Below are 10,921 nucleotides of genomic sequence, written 5' to 3'. Positions count from 1 at the left end.
CTGCTGGGCGAGTTCTCAGGTACGCAGAAGAGGAACCTCGACTTGTTTTCGACCAAAATTCCAGTCTTTTGCAAATTACATGCTTGGATCATCGGAATCTTCGACTTGCCTCTAAATATTGCTCACCCTCTCTCTTGATTCGTCTCGCATTCCCCAAGCCGGCATGATTCCCTGACCACCCGCAAAAAGGATTCGAGACGGCCCGCAAGCTGTTCGCTAAAATGTCCCCCTTCTGAATATTTCCTATAGCGGATTCTCCTTGTGGTTTAGAATTCTATATTTTTTTCTCCTTTTTAAGTAGCATCCCTATTGTGAAGATCCAGGAGCTACATCTGCTCAGAGCTGTGTATAATGATGGCATGTACCCCTGTCTTGATTGTTAAACCATTATAGAAGTACACTAAATATATGTGATCTTGATCCATGCAGCTATTTCATAAATATGCAGATTTGTTTAATTATAGATGACTGAACATTCTCTAGCGCTGGTTAAGCCTTTGATTTTTATCTCTAAGTTGCTAGATAATACAATCTCTAAGTTCTAATGAACTAATCTAGCAACAGCCGTAATACTCCAAGAAAATTGATATGCATGTGGCTGAAAATATGCCCATTTTAATAAGTACATCCCTTAGCCCACTGAAGTTTTCAAGCCACCTAAACCCATTGTAGAGTAGAGGACAAAATGTGAGTGTCTTAATTCAGAAGAGCAGTCTGTGGAAGGATCTGCATGGAAACTAGGAATTGGGACATGCTTGGACAGGTGGTTTTGTGTTCAAATCATCCCTGGCAATCAATTCTCTATTTAATTGCAAAGGATTCCCTGTTCGTGGTCGTTGTACTGATCAGGGTGGCCACCATAGCAGTAGCAGTAAAGTACAGTTACACTGCAGTCATCTAGAACAAAACATATGCTGTGGAACCAAACCAATACAGACCCAGTCCAAGCGTAGTTGCATATACAGAAGCCAGAACTAATTATACACCCCATATAGACCTTAAGATGTTTTGATCGTTTATTCCCTGGCCCTTTACTTCTTGCTGGTTCTGCTACAGTGCAACATGGACATGGAGGATTCAACTAGAAAAGGTTAAGCTAGAAAAAATGATGAATTAAAACAAAGAAACAACCATTGTCCGCCCAAAAGTACACAGTACCACATTGGCTACAAAGTTCAATTAAGACAATAGTGTAATCTTAGGAGATATATAATAATATAGATAATAAATAGAAGATAATTATGAATCTAATAAAGCTCTGGACCCACGCAGGGGTTAGAGGTAATTTTGGCAGGTAGAGTGAGTTTTGATGGACACAGGGATTTTAGGCGTGTAAAGAAATCGTTTGCGCACATAGTCATGTCAAAATCTCTCTGCCACTTGCCTCTAAAAGCACTACACCACAACACTAAGATTAGTGATGGATGGTCTGACGCTAAAAGCAGCTACAGCGACAGATAATCTGACGCTAAAAAGTTATAGCGACAGACTTCTGTAGCCGCTGTAAGTCCTATCGCTAAAAATCTTTAGCGTCAGACAGTACTTTTAGCGACAGACAGTCTGCTGCTCTAAATATTTATAGCGACAGATAGTCCATTGGTACTTTTTAGCGATAGATAGTCCATTGCTACTTTTTAGCGACAGACTGTGCGATGGTACATATGGTTTTAGCGATAGACAGTCCAACGAGACAATTTTAAATGGTTAAAAAATAAAAATTAATCCATCAACAATTGTCGACAATAATACAAATGTCACTACACAACTAAGAACAAACATACACTAGTGAATGGCGCACGCCATCGCGCGCCTACACATATATATGTATATTACACATGCTGATGTTTCCAAAGAGCTTATGCATATTTATATTACACATGGTACTGATGGTACTACTTGTTTTACTTGTAGCTAAAGTAATACAGTTTAGAGTGCATGGCCTATATAATACACAAACAAGAGGCCTAACAGGTTTGTGTTGACCTGTTGCAAAAGTAGATATGTAGTTACTGAGCTTTGCAATTGGCGGTCTTTGTTTCAGGTTTGGAACTCCCAAGTCTTGGTCTGCATTGTTTGGGACATATATCAGGATGAGGACATAGACAGCCTAGAAATCTGTGTATATATGTAAGCGCGATGTCGGTGTGCTTACTTTTTCGCTTGGTTCTGTAATGGTGGGTCTGCATTCTCAGTTGGACCATCACTGGGAACCAGGTTTGTGTTAGATGCTTCAGCTGGTGTTTTGGTCTGCACCTGACATAGCAAATTTAAACATGTACATTAGTTCAGGACTTGAAATGCATATATGGAAATAACACAAAATTATTTGATATATTGCGGGAGCACCAAATTTGAAGATACTATGAGAACGAAAATAAAAAAAGGGAAAATTTACACCGCAGCGGCTACTAACCTCTTCATCCGTTGCTGCACTATGGAAGAGGGACCTTTGGACAGATTGCTTCTCTGGGAAGAAGCTATAAATTCAAAAATGTATAAATATGTTATAAAGGCCTACATAAAAGTACATATGCATTTTTAAGAAAGTATGTTAGCCTTTTTTTCAGAGATCCTACGAAAAAAATCATGCATAGTGCTATCCTTCTATGCAGTACCAATACATATTACCTATTTATATCAAAGAAAATAGAAATCGATTGGCACAAGCAGACCATGATCCAGCCATCAAACTTCAATGTAATGCAAAGAATAACAAGATTGTTGTAACCTTATATCTGTAGACCTGTAAACAGAGGAAATAAAGCTATCCCTTGAAGCAGACAATGGATCTCTAGACAGGTCATCCATTCGCTGTTGAGCATGTTCTTGTGCCGGATGGGCCTAACAAACAGCAAAATTCCAATGAGAACATGATGATGGTAATGAAGACCCATGAATGAGCAATCAATAAGGAATAGTGGCTGCTTACCTTTGAGTCATAGAACTTGAGGTAGAAGCGCGACTTGGGTACGAACAGCTTTGACTCTAGGATAGAAACAATGCCAGCACTCAGCTTCTTATTCACATCAGGGTTCAGGCCTCCAATGGAAACCAGCTCACCGTAAGCTGCGGGCTCCTGGGTACCTCCAAATGCCATACGCACCGAACCCTTGAGAACAACCATCACGTACTGTGGGAGGACAACCATTCCAGTTAGTTCCTCAAGATGATAGTACTAAAGAGAAATGGCTTCATCCAAATATAAGTCAAGAACAGAGAAACAATAAAAGCTAAAGTTTAGTAATTTGAGCCTAGCACCACAGGTCAACAACCACGAACCAAATAATGTTAGTATATGAGAATGAGATTAGCATGGTTAGGTTATGTCGACGAAATATGGTCGGCAGTCTACCTAGGGGTATGCCTAAGGTAGTAGATTATCGGCAGACAGGTGCACAAGCTACGAACGAGATGGTGACGCAAGACAGACACGAGGTTTTATCCAGGTTCGGCCACCGTGAAGGCGTAATACCTACGTCCTGCATCTGATTGTATTGCTGTATGTCAATGAGATGATTTTTTAGAGGGGTCCCCTGCCCACCTTATATAGTCTAGGGGCAGGATTATAGATCTGGAAACTAATCCCAACCAGTTACAATTACCATAGGTGGCTGGATAAGGATTCCTATTCTAATCGATCAGGATCTTGCTTGATCTCTAAGTCTGTCTTGATTCCTTGCGCAGGACTCTGAGCAGATCGGTTGGGCCACGTGTCATCTTCTGGTGGGCTGAACCCCCTGGTCCGAGCCAGCCCAAACCTAGCCGTAAGGGTATAGGGGTTAATACCCCCACAGCTAGTCCCCGAGCACCATGTATTATGTTGCGACATGCCATTTGATCTTCTTCGGCTAATGCGGTCTGTCTTCATGTCATCTCCAACTGGTTGAAACATTGACCAAGCAAATGTGCCAGTAATCTGGTCAGCATAGAGAGCAGTAGACCACGATTATAGCCGAAGATTCTGGTTGTTCGAAGAATGTATGGTGCTCTAAAGAAAAAAGAAAAAGATTTCTTTCCTAATCAAGTGTGCCCACTTGTATTTCTGAAAAGAAATGTAAGTGACCCTTGTACAGGAGTAGTTATGGCCAATAGTCAGAGCGTAGGGGTCGATAAAATAAGCACATTCACCGCAAGGTGAAGTGTGCCCACTTAGTCCCCGAGCCTAGTAGTAGGTGATGTAGGCACGTGGTGCTAGGGTCTAAAAAGAATTCCCAGTTAAGGTGAGAATCCAATCGTCATACAAGCAATACGAGCTGCACTGGTAGGTGCATCGTACCGATGTAGTCCTCGAGCTTGCTGGAAGGTGAGGTATCAGCCTTGTAGCAAGGTCTAAGTGAGAAAAAAATAAATGCCTCACAACTGTATGTGAGTACAAATCACATGTAGCCGAGGAGAGCAGCCCCCGAGCAATGGTCGGAGAGTGGTCAGGGCAGTCCCCGAGCGCAACATGGGGAAAACGACTAATCCCTGAGAATAACCGTAGTCGAGACAGTCCCCGAGCACAAAGGTAGCCAGGATAGTCCCTGAGCATGAGGGCGGTCGAGAGAGTCCCGAGCACGATGGTGCTCGGGACAGTCCCCGAGCACAAGGATAGTCACGATAGTCCCCGAGCACAAGGGTGGTCGGGACATTCCCCAAGCACAATGGTGGTCGGGACAGTCCCCGAGCACAAGGATAGTCGCGACAAACCCCGAGCACGAGGGTGGTCGGGATAGTCCCTAAGCACAAAAAGTGTGGCAAAAAACCATATGCCACTATTACTATTATTTTATGTATTTATTTATTTGTTCTGACAAGTCCGGTCTGACACGTCTGGTCAAAAAAGTAGACGGGTATAGCACGTCATACTGCCTTTTTGTCTTGTCAAGCAAACAGTTGCGTGGCACCTATCAGTAGGTGCGTCAGCGTGGGCCCTCCCACACTGGCAACGAAGAGGCGCATATATTGGCATAGATCTCGAGGCTGAGTAATACTGCAAACGTGAAAACAACCATCTGCGGTGCATGCGGTTTGCAGTTATAAAATTCAATGGAAAGAAGCATCTGGAGGCCATGATGAAAAACCATGACGGCTAGAAGGCGCAATGCCAAGAGATCACCAAGGACCATGACACTTGGAAAAGCCAGTGCCAGGAGGTGGCAAAGGGCATTTTGCCGGTCTTTAACCTCATCGATCCGGGCGCTAGCAGGAGATGTGCCAAGGACGCCGTAGCTAGGATTGATCAAGAGATGCCAAAGGGCATGGGGATGGTTCTAGGAGTTCATGAAGGAGGCGGGAGAGTATGCAGGTGCACATGTGCTAAGCATGGTACGTGCTCACTACCCCTTGATTGATCTCAAGCGCCTAGAGGCTGGATACCCAAAGGAGGTAGATCTAGAAGGCCAAGGAGCTACAGATGAACCAGCTGGACTTGTCGGCAAAAAAAATTGGCGATATTAACCTATGTGGAGGTGCGACACCACCCGTACAAGGAACGCCATCAACAAGTCAGCTAGGAGCGCCGTCATCGTCAAGCCAACCGGTGAAGCCTGTGGTCTCGACTAGCTAGGCATTGGTGGGGCCATCTTCTTCAGCTCGATCAATGCCAAAGTCCCCGAGACCCGAGCATGATGTCAGGACCAGCGAGCAGCAGGCACCGCGTGCCCCAACCAGCTAATAGTGTAGGCTATAGCTATAGAAGAAGATGTAGTTGGGTTATTGTAAACTTGGACCTTTTTAGGCAAGCTTGTAATAACGTAACTGTATATCAACATAAGCTTGTTTGTTTTGTAGAAAACGTGTTTAAGCTCAGATATCATGTTGGTGTAACTAAGTTAGAACATGTTGGCGTTCTGTTTAGTTGTACCAGTTTAGTCGACATGTCATCCTAAAAGGTTTGTATGGCCCTAGTTTGTCTTGCGGTCGAAGTGTGAGGTGCATAGCTTGTGCACACGTAGAAACACACAAGTCAAACCAGAGAGCACCTGTCGATCACCCATAGCGTAGAGAGCAGATCCCATGCACGTGTTGGGAGGAACCAGAGACAGGGCCTGCTCTGAGAACCCGAGAAGGAATGGTGGTCAGTTTTAATTGGTAGAGTTAGAATAACAATAGACTTCTAAGTGACACATTAGAATTGTCGAAGAAATCATAATAGCTTTATTGAAATAAATCAAAAGTACAAGAGGGGTACATATCTTAGTAGCTAAGTATAGAAATACCTAAGCTTGTCGATGTGCTAGGAATTGGGTACGTCTGTGCCGTCTAGGTGAGCTAACCTATAAGACGTAGGGCGTGTAACCTCCTTGATCATGAAGGGTCCTTCCCATGGGGTTGCGAGTTTGTGGACACCAGCCTAATTCATCTTCCAATTCAGGACTAGGTTCCCGACCACGAAGAACCGCTCCTTGACGTTCTTGTTGTAGTACCTACGCAAAACAACAAGGTATTTGGCTGTACGTACGCAAGAATCGAGCCGCTTCTCTTCTGCACTATTCACTTCTAGCTCCCACACTTCATTGGCCTTGTCTTCGTCGAAGTTCTCTACCCATGCTGATCTGAAGGCTATATCTACTAGGAGCACTGCCTCACCACCATAAACCATAAAGTATGGTGATACGCCGTTATTGCGACTAGGCTGGGTTCTAAGACCCTAGACCACGGCTAGTAACTCTTTGAGCCATCTTCTAGGAGCTTTGTCATTCTCTCTGTACATCCTCTTCTTAAGTGCATCCAGGATCATACCATTTGCCCGCTCGACCTGTCCATTAGCTCTAGGGTGTGCCACCGAGACGTATTTTACTACTATGCTCCTTTCATCACAGAAGTTCCAAAAAGCGCTCCTGGTGAACTGAGTACCCAGATCAGTGATGATGCTGTTAGGTATGCCGAAGTGGTGGATGACCTGGTCGAGGAATGTGACAGCCTTTTCTGAAGATGCCTTGACCAGGGGCATGTACTCTATTCACTTGGAAAATTTGTCGATCAGCACAAAGACGCATGTAAATTTTCTAGGGGCCAGTTTGAAAGGCCTGATCATATCCAGTCCCCAGCATGCAAAGGGCCAAGAGGCTGGTATAGTCTAAATCTCATGTGCTGGTATGTGGATTCTCTTGGCAAAAAACTGACAACCTTCACAATGGCGGACTAGCTTCTCTGCATCAGCTACGGCTGATGGCCGATAGAACCCTGCTCGGAAAGCATTGCCAACCAGCGTTCTCAGGGCCGCATGGTTACTGTAGGAGCTAGAATGGATTTTGTCTAGGAGATGTTCACCATCCTCCTGGGTTATACACTTCATTAATATTTCCTCCTTCGTGTTCTTGCGCCACAATTTGCCATCGATGAGCAGATACTGCTTACTGCGACGCATCAGGCATTCGTTTTCTGTCTAATCGGTGTAACCGCTACCATCTATCAGGTACTTGATGAAAGGTACTCTCCAGTTAGGCTTCTTGGTGGTCGGAGGTGGTTTGGTGGTGTTTGACGCCAGAACCGTAGCCACCAATGGCTGGTCTAGAGGCTTATCGACTGCGGGATCTTCTTCTTTGATGGAGGGCGTGAGCAGGTCTTGAACAAATACGCCATGTGGGACTTTGGCTCGAGATGATCCTAACTTTGACAGCGCATCTACTGCTTGATTTTTGTCCTAGACCACATGCGCGTACTTGATGCCATAGAACTTGCCTTCTAGCTTTCTGATCGCTTTGCAGTATGCGTCCATCTTTTCGCTGGTCGTATCCCAGTCCTTGTTGAGCTGGTTGATGACCAGTGCCAAGTCTCCATAGACATAGAGACGCTTGACATCGAGCTCGACCACAATGCGCAAACCGTGTAGGCATGCTTCGTACTCGGCGACGTTATTAGACGCCGGGAAATAAATCCTGATGACGTATCAGAGCTGCTCCTTGGATGGTGATATGAAAAGGACTCTTGCTCCTATGCCATCGATGTTGAGAGAGCCATCAAAGTACATCTTCCAATACTCGGCGGGCCCCTAAGAGGCAGGTGTGCTTAAGTCTGTCCACTCGACGATGAAATCGACAAGTGCTTGAGACTTGATTGTAGTACGGCTTGCAAATTCCAAGGAGAAAGGGCATAGCTCCATTGCCCATTTGACAATGCACCCATTTGCATCCTTGTTGCGAATGATGTTTCCTAGAGGATACTCGGTCATGACCACCACATGATATCTGTCGAAGTAGTGTTTCAACTTTCGGGATGTAATTAGCATAGCGTAGATCAGTTTCTGAATCTGTGGGTACCTGGTCTTGGATTTGCTGAGCACCTCACTAATGAAATAAATTGGTTGCTGTACCTTGTAGATGTGGTTGGGCTCATCGTGCTCGACCACCACGGCAGTGGAGACCACTCGATTAGTTGCCACGATGTAAAGAAGGAGGGTTTCGTCTTCTCTGGGAGCAGTGAGGACCGGAGGTGATGTAAGGAATTGTTTCAGCTATGTAAAGGCAATGTCTACTTCCTCCGACCACTCAAACTTCTTGGATGCTTTGAGCAGCTGGAAAAACGGTAGTCCTTTTTTGCCTAATCTAGATATGAAATGACTAAGGGCAGCCATGCATCCGGTAAGCTTCTAAACATCCTTCACCTTTTTGGGTGGCTTCATGTCCAAGACAGCTTTTACTTTCTCTAGGCTAGGGCGTATGCCGTCATGACTGATGATGTTGCCGAGCTGTATACTGGATGGAACACCAAAAATGCACTTCTTTGGGTTTAATTTCTATTGGAATGTGTTAAGGGCTGCAAAGGTACGTTCTAAGTTGTCGACAAGGGTGTATGCTTCCTTGGTTTTAACAACTACATCATCAACATAAGCCTCGACGTGGTCGTCTTTTATCTCGTCTTTGAGGCAGGCCTGTATGGCGCGTTGGTAGGTAGCCCCAGCGTTCTTGAGCCCGAACAACATGGTCATGTAGCAGTAGGCGCCGAAGGGCATGATGAAGGATGTCTTGATCTGGTCGTCCTTTTTGAGAGCGATCTGGTGATAACCAGAGTAGCAATCAAGAAAGGAAAGCAGCTCGCAACCGGCAGTTGAATCTACGACCTCATCTATGTGAGGTAAGCCGAAGGGGTCTTTAGGGCAGTGTTTGTTGAGATCAGTGTAATCAACACACATTCTCCATTCCTTATTCTTTTTGCGTACAAGAACCAGGTTGGCTAACCACTCCGGATGATACACTTCTTTGATAAATCCGGCTGCTAAAAGCCATGTAACTTCTCCCCTAATAGCCTCCTTTTTGTTGCGAGCGAACCGTCATAGCTTCTGCTTGATGGGTTTGGCCTTGCCATCAACATTTAAGGAGTGCTCGATCAAGTTCCGAGGTACATCGGGCATGTCAGTGGGTTTCCATGCGAACACACTCACGTTGCTCCTCAAGAACCTGACGAGCGCGTCTTCCTATTTAGGATCTAGGTTAGCTCGAATAAGGGCCGTTTTGCTGGGATCACCGTCGACCAGCTGGATCTCTTTGTGCTCTTTGGACTTGATGTTCTTGCGTGGGGCCTCAAGGTCTGGGATCTCCAGGTGGTCGGCTGGGGTCTGCTTGGTGTCGAGCATGGTCTTGGCCATGCGAATAGAGAGGTCGTGAGCCTCTGCTATTTTCAAGCTATCATCCTCGTAGGTGTAAACTACGTATACGTTGCCCCTAAGAGTTAGAACCCCCTTCTCAGTAGGCATCTTGAGCACCAAATACCTATAGTGAGGTATGGCCATGAACTTGGTGAGCGCTGGTCGGCCAAGGATAGCATGGTAGGAGCCTTCAAAGTCGGCGACCACGAAGTTGACGTAGTCGGTGCAGAAGTGGTCTGGGGTACCAAATTGCACAGGTAGCATGATCTACCCAAGAGGTGTGGAGCTCTGTCTGGGGAGAACACCCCAAAACTATGCCTCGTATGGCTTGAGATCAGCCTGGGTTATCTTTAAGGCTGGCAAACTGTTCTTGAATAATATATCGATGGAACTGCCGCCGTCAATCAACACTCTATCGAACTGAACCTTGTTGATACAAGGATTGAGAACTAGAGGAAAATGCCCAGGCTCAGGTATTGCAGCCCATTGGTCCTTTCTGCTGAAGGAGATCTCACGGTGAGACCAAGGAGGGAGCCGCAGATCGACGTTGAGGTTGTCGGCATTGGCCTCGTTCAAGCAAGCGCGGGCGAGCAGCTTGCGCTCTCATTTGGTCTCGATGGACACTTTGCCCCCAATGATGGTGTGGACGCGGTCGGTTGGCTTGATGTACTTGTGATGGGGATCTGCGTCTTCATCATCGTTGTCCTCGTTACGCTGCTCCCCTGCATCGTTAGGCTTGTTGGATTTATCTGGAGCCTGTTGGCCCGTGTAGATGGATTTGAGAACACGACAATTCTCCATGGTATGGTTTGACTAGGGATGGAGCTGGCAGGGTCCTTTCAATGCTTTGGCGTAGTCTTCTTCGTAATTGCGACATCCGCCACCTTTTTTAATGATGTTGACTTCGCCGTCATCTTCCCGAGCATGCTTGCCCCTGTAATCGTCACGGCAATTACGCCGCTGATTACGCTGGTCGTGGTGGTCGCGAAAATCATTGAGCTAGTTGTGGCAATCAAAATTGTCATTCTAACCATGGTTGCCGCGGTAGTCGTCGTGATGTGGGGGGTGGTCGGAGCGTGGAACCCTTGCTGCTTCTTCAATGATTATCTTTTTAGCATCATCGGCGTCCGCATATTTTTTAGTAGTAGCTAGGAGCGCTGTGACCGATTCAGGTCTTTTATAGAGGAGCTTGTCCCTTTGGGCATCATGGAAGCAGAGACCAGTGATGAAAGCTTCGATTGCCTCATTGTCGGAGATTGATGGGACCTTGATGCGCATCTTTGAGAAGCGTCGGACATACTCGCGCAGTGGCTCATCTTTGTGATCTCGAATCCGCTGCAGATCATATTTGTT

At 45.8% G+C, this 10,921-nt stretch overlaps 1 long non-coding RNA gene across 1 annotated transcript; it reads right to left on the bottom strand.

Moving 5' to 3' along the window:
* Nucleotides 1–1,704: 1,704 nt before the first annotated feature.
* On the bottom strand, nt 1,705–2,289 carry LOC136458121 (uncharacterized). The gene is made up of 2 exons (XR_010759887.1): nt 2,153–2,289; nt 1,705–2,064 (listed from the first exon to the last, which is right to left on the bottom strand). It is a non-coding gene; the product is annotated as an uncharacterized lncRNA (long non-coding RNA).
* Nucleotides 2,290–10,921: the final 8,632 nt, after the last annotated feature.

Source organism: Miscanthus floridulus, chromosome 6 (assembly GCF_019320115.1).
Source record: "Miscanthus floridulus cultivar M001 chromosome 6, ASM1932011v1, whole genome shotgun sequence".
NCBI classification, from domain to species: Eukaryota; Viridiplantae; Streptophyta; class Magnoliopsida; order Poales; family Poaceae; genus Miscanthus; species Miscanthus floridulus.
Note: the sequence above shows the minus strand (reverse complement) of the source record. Positions and strands in the feature narration are given on the sequence as shown.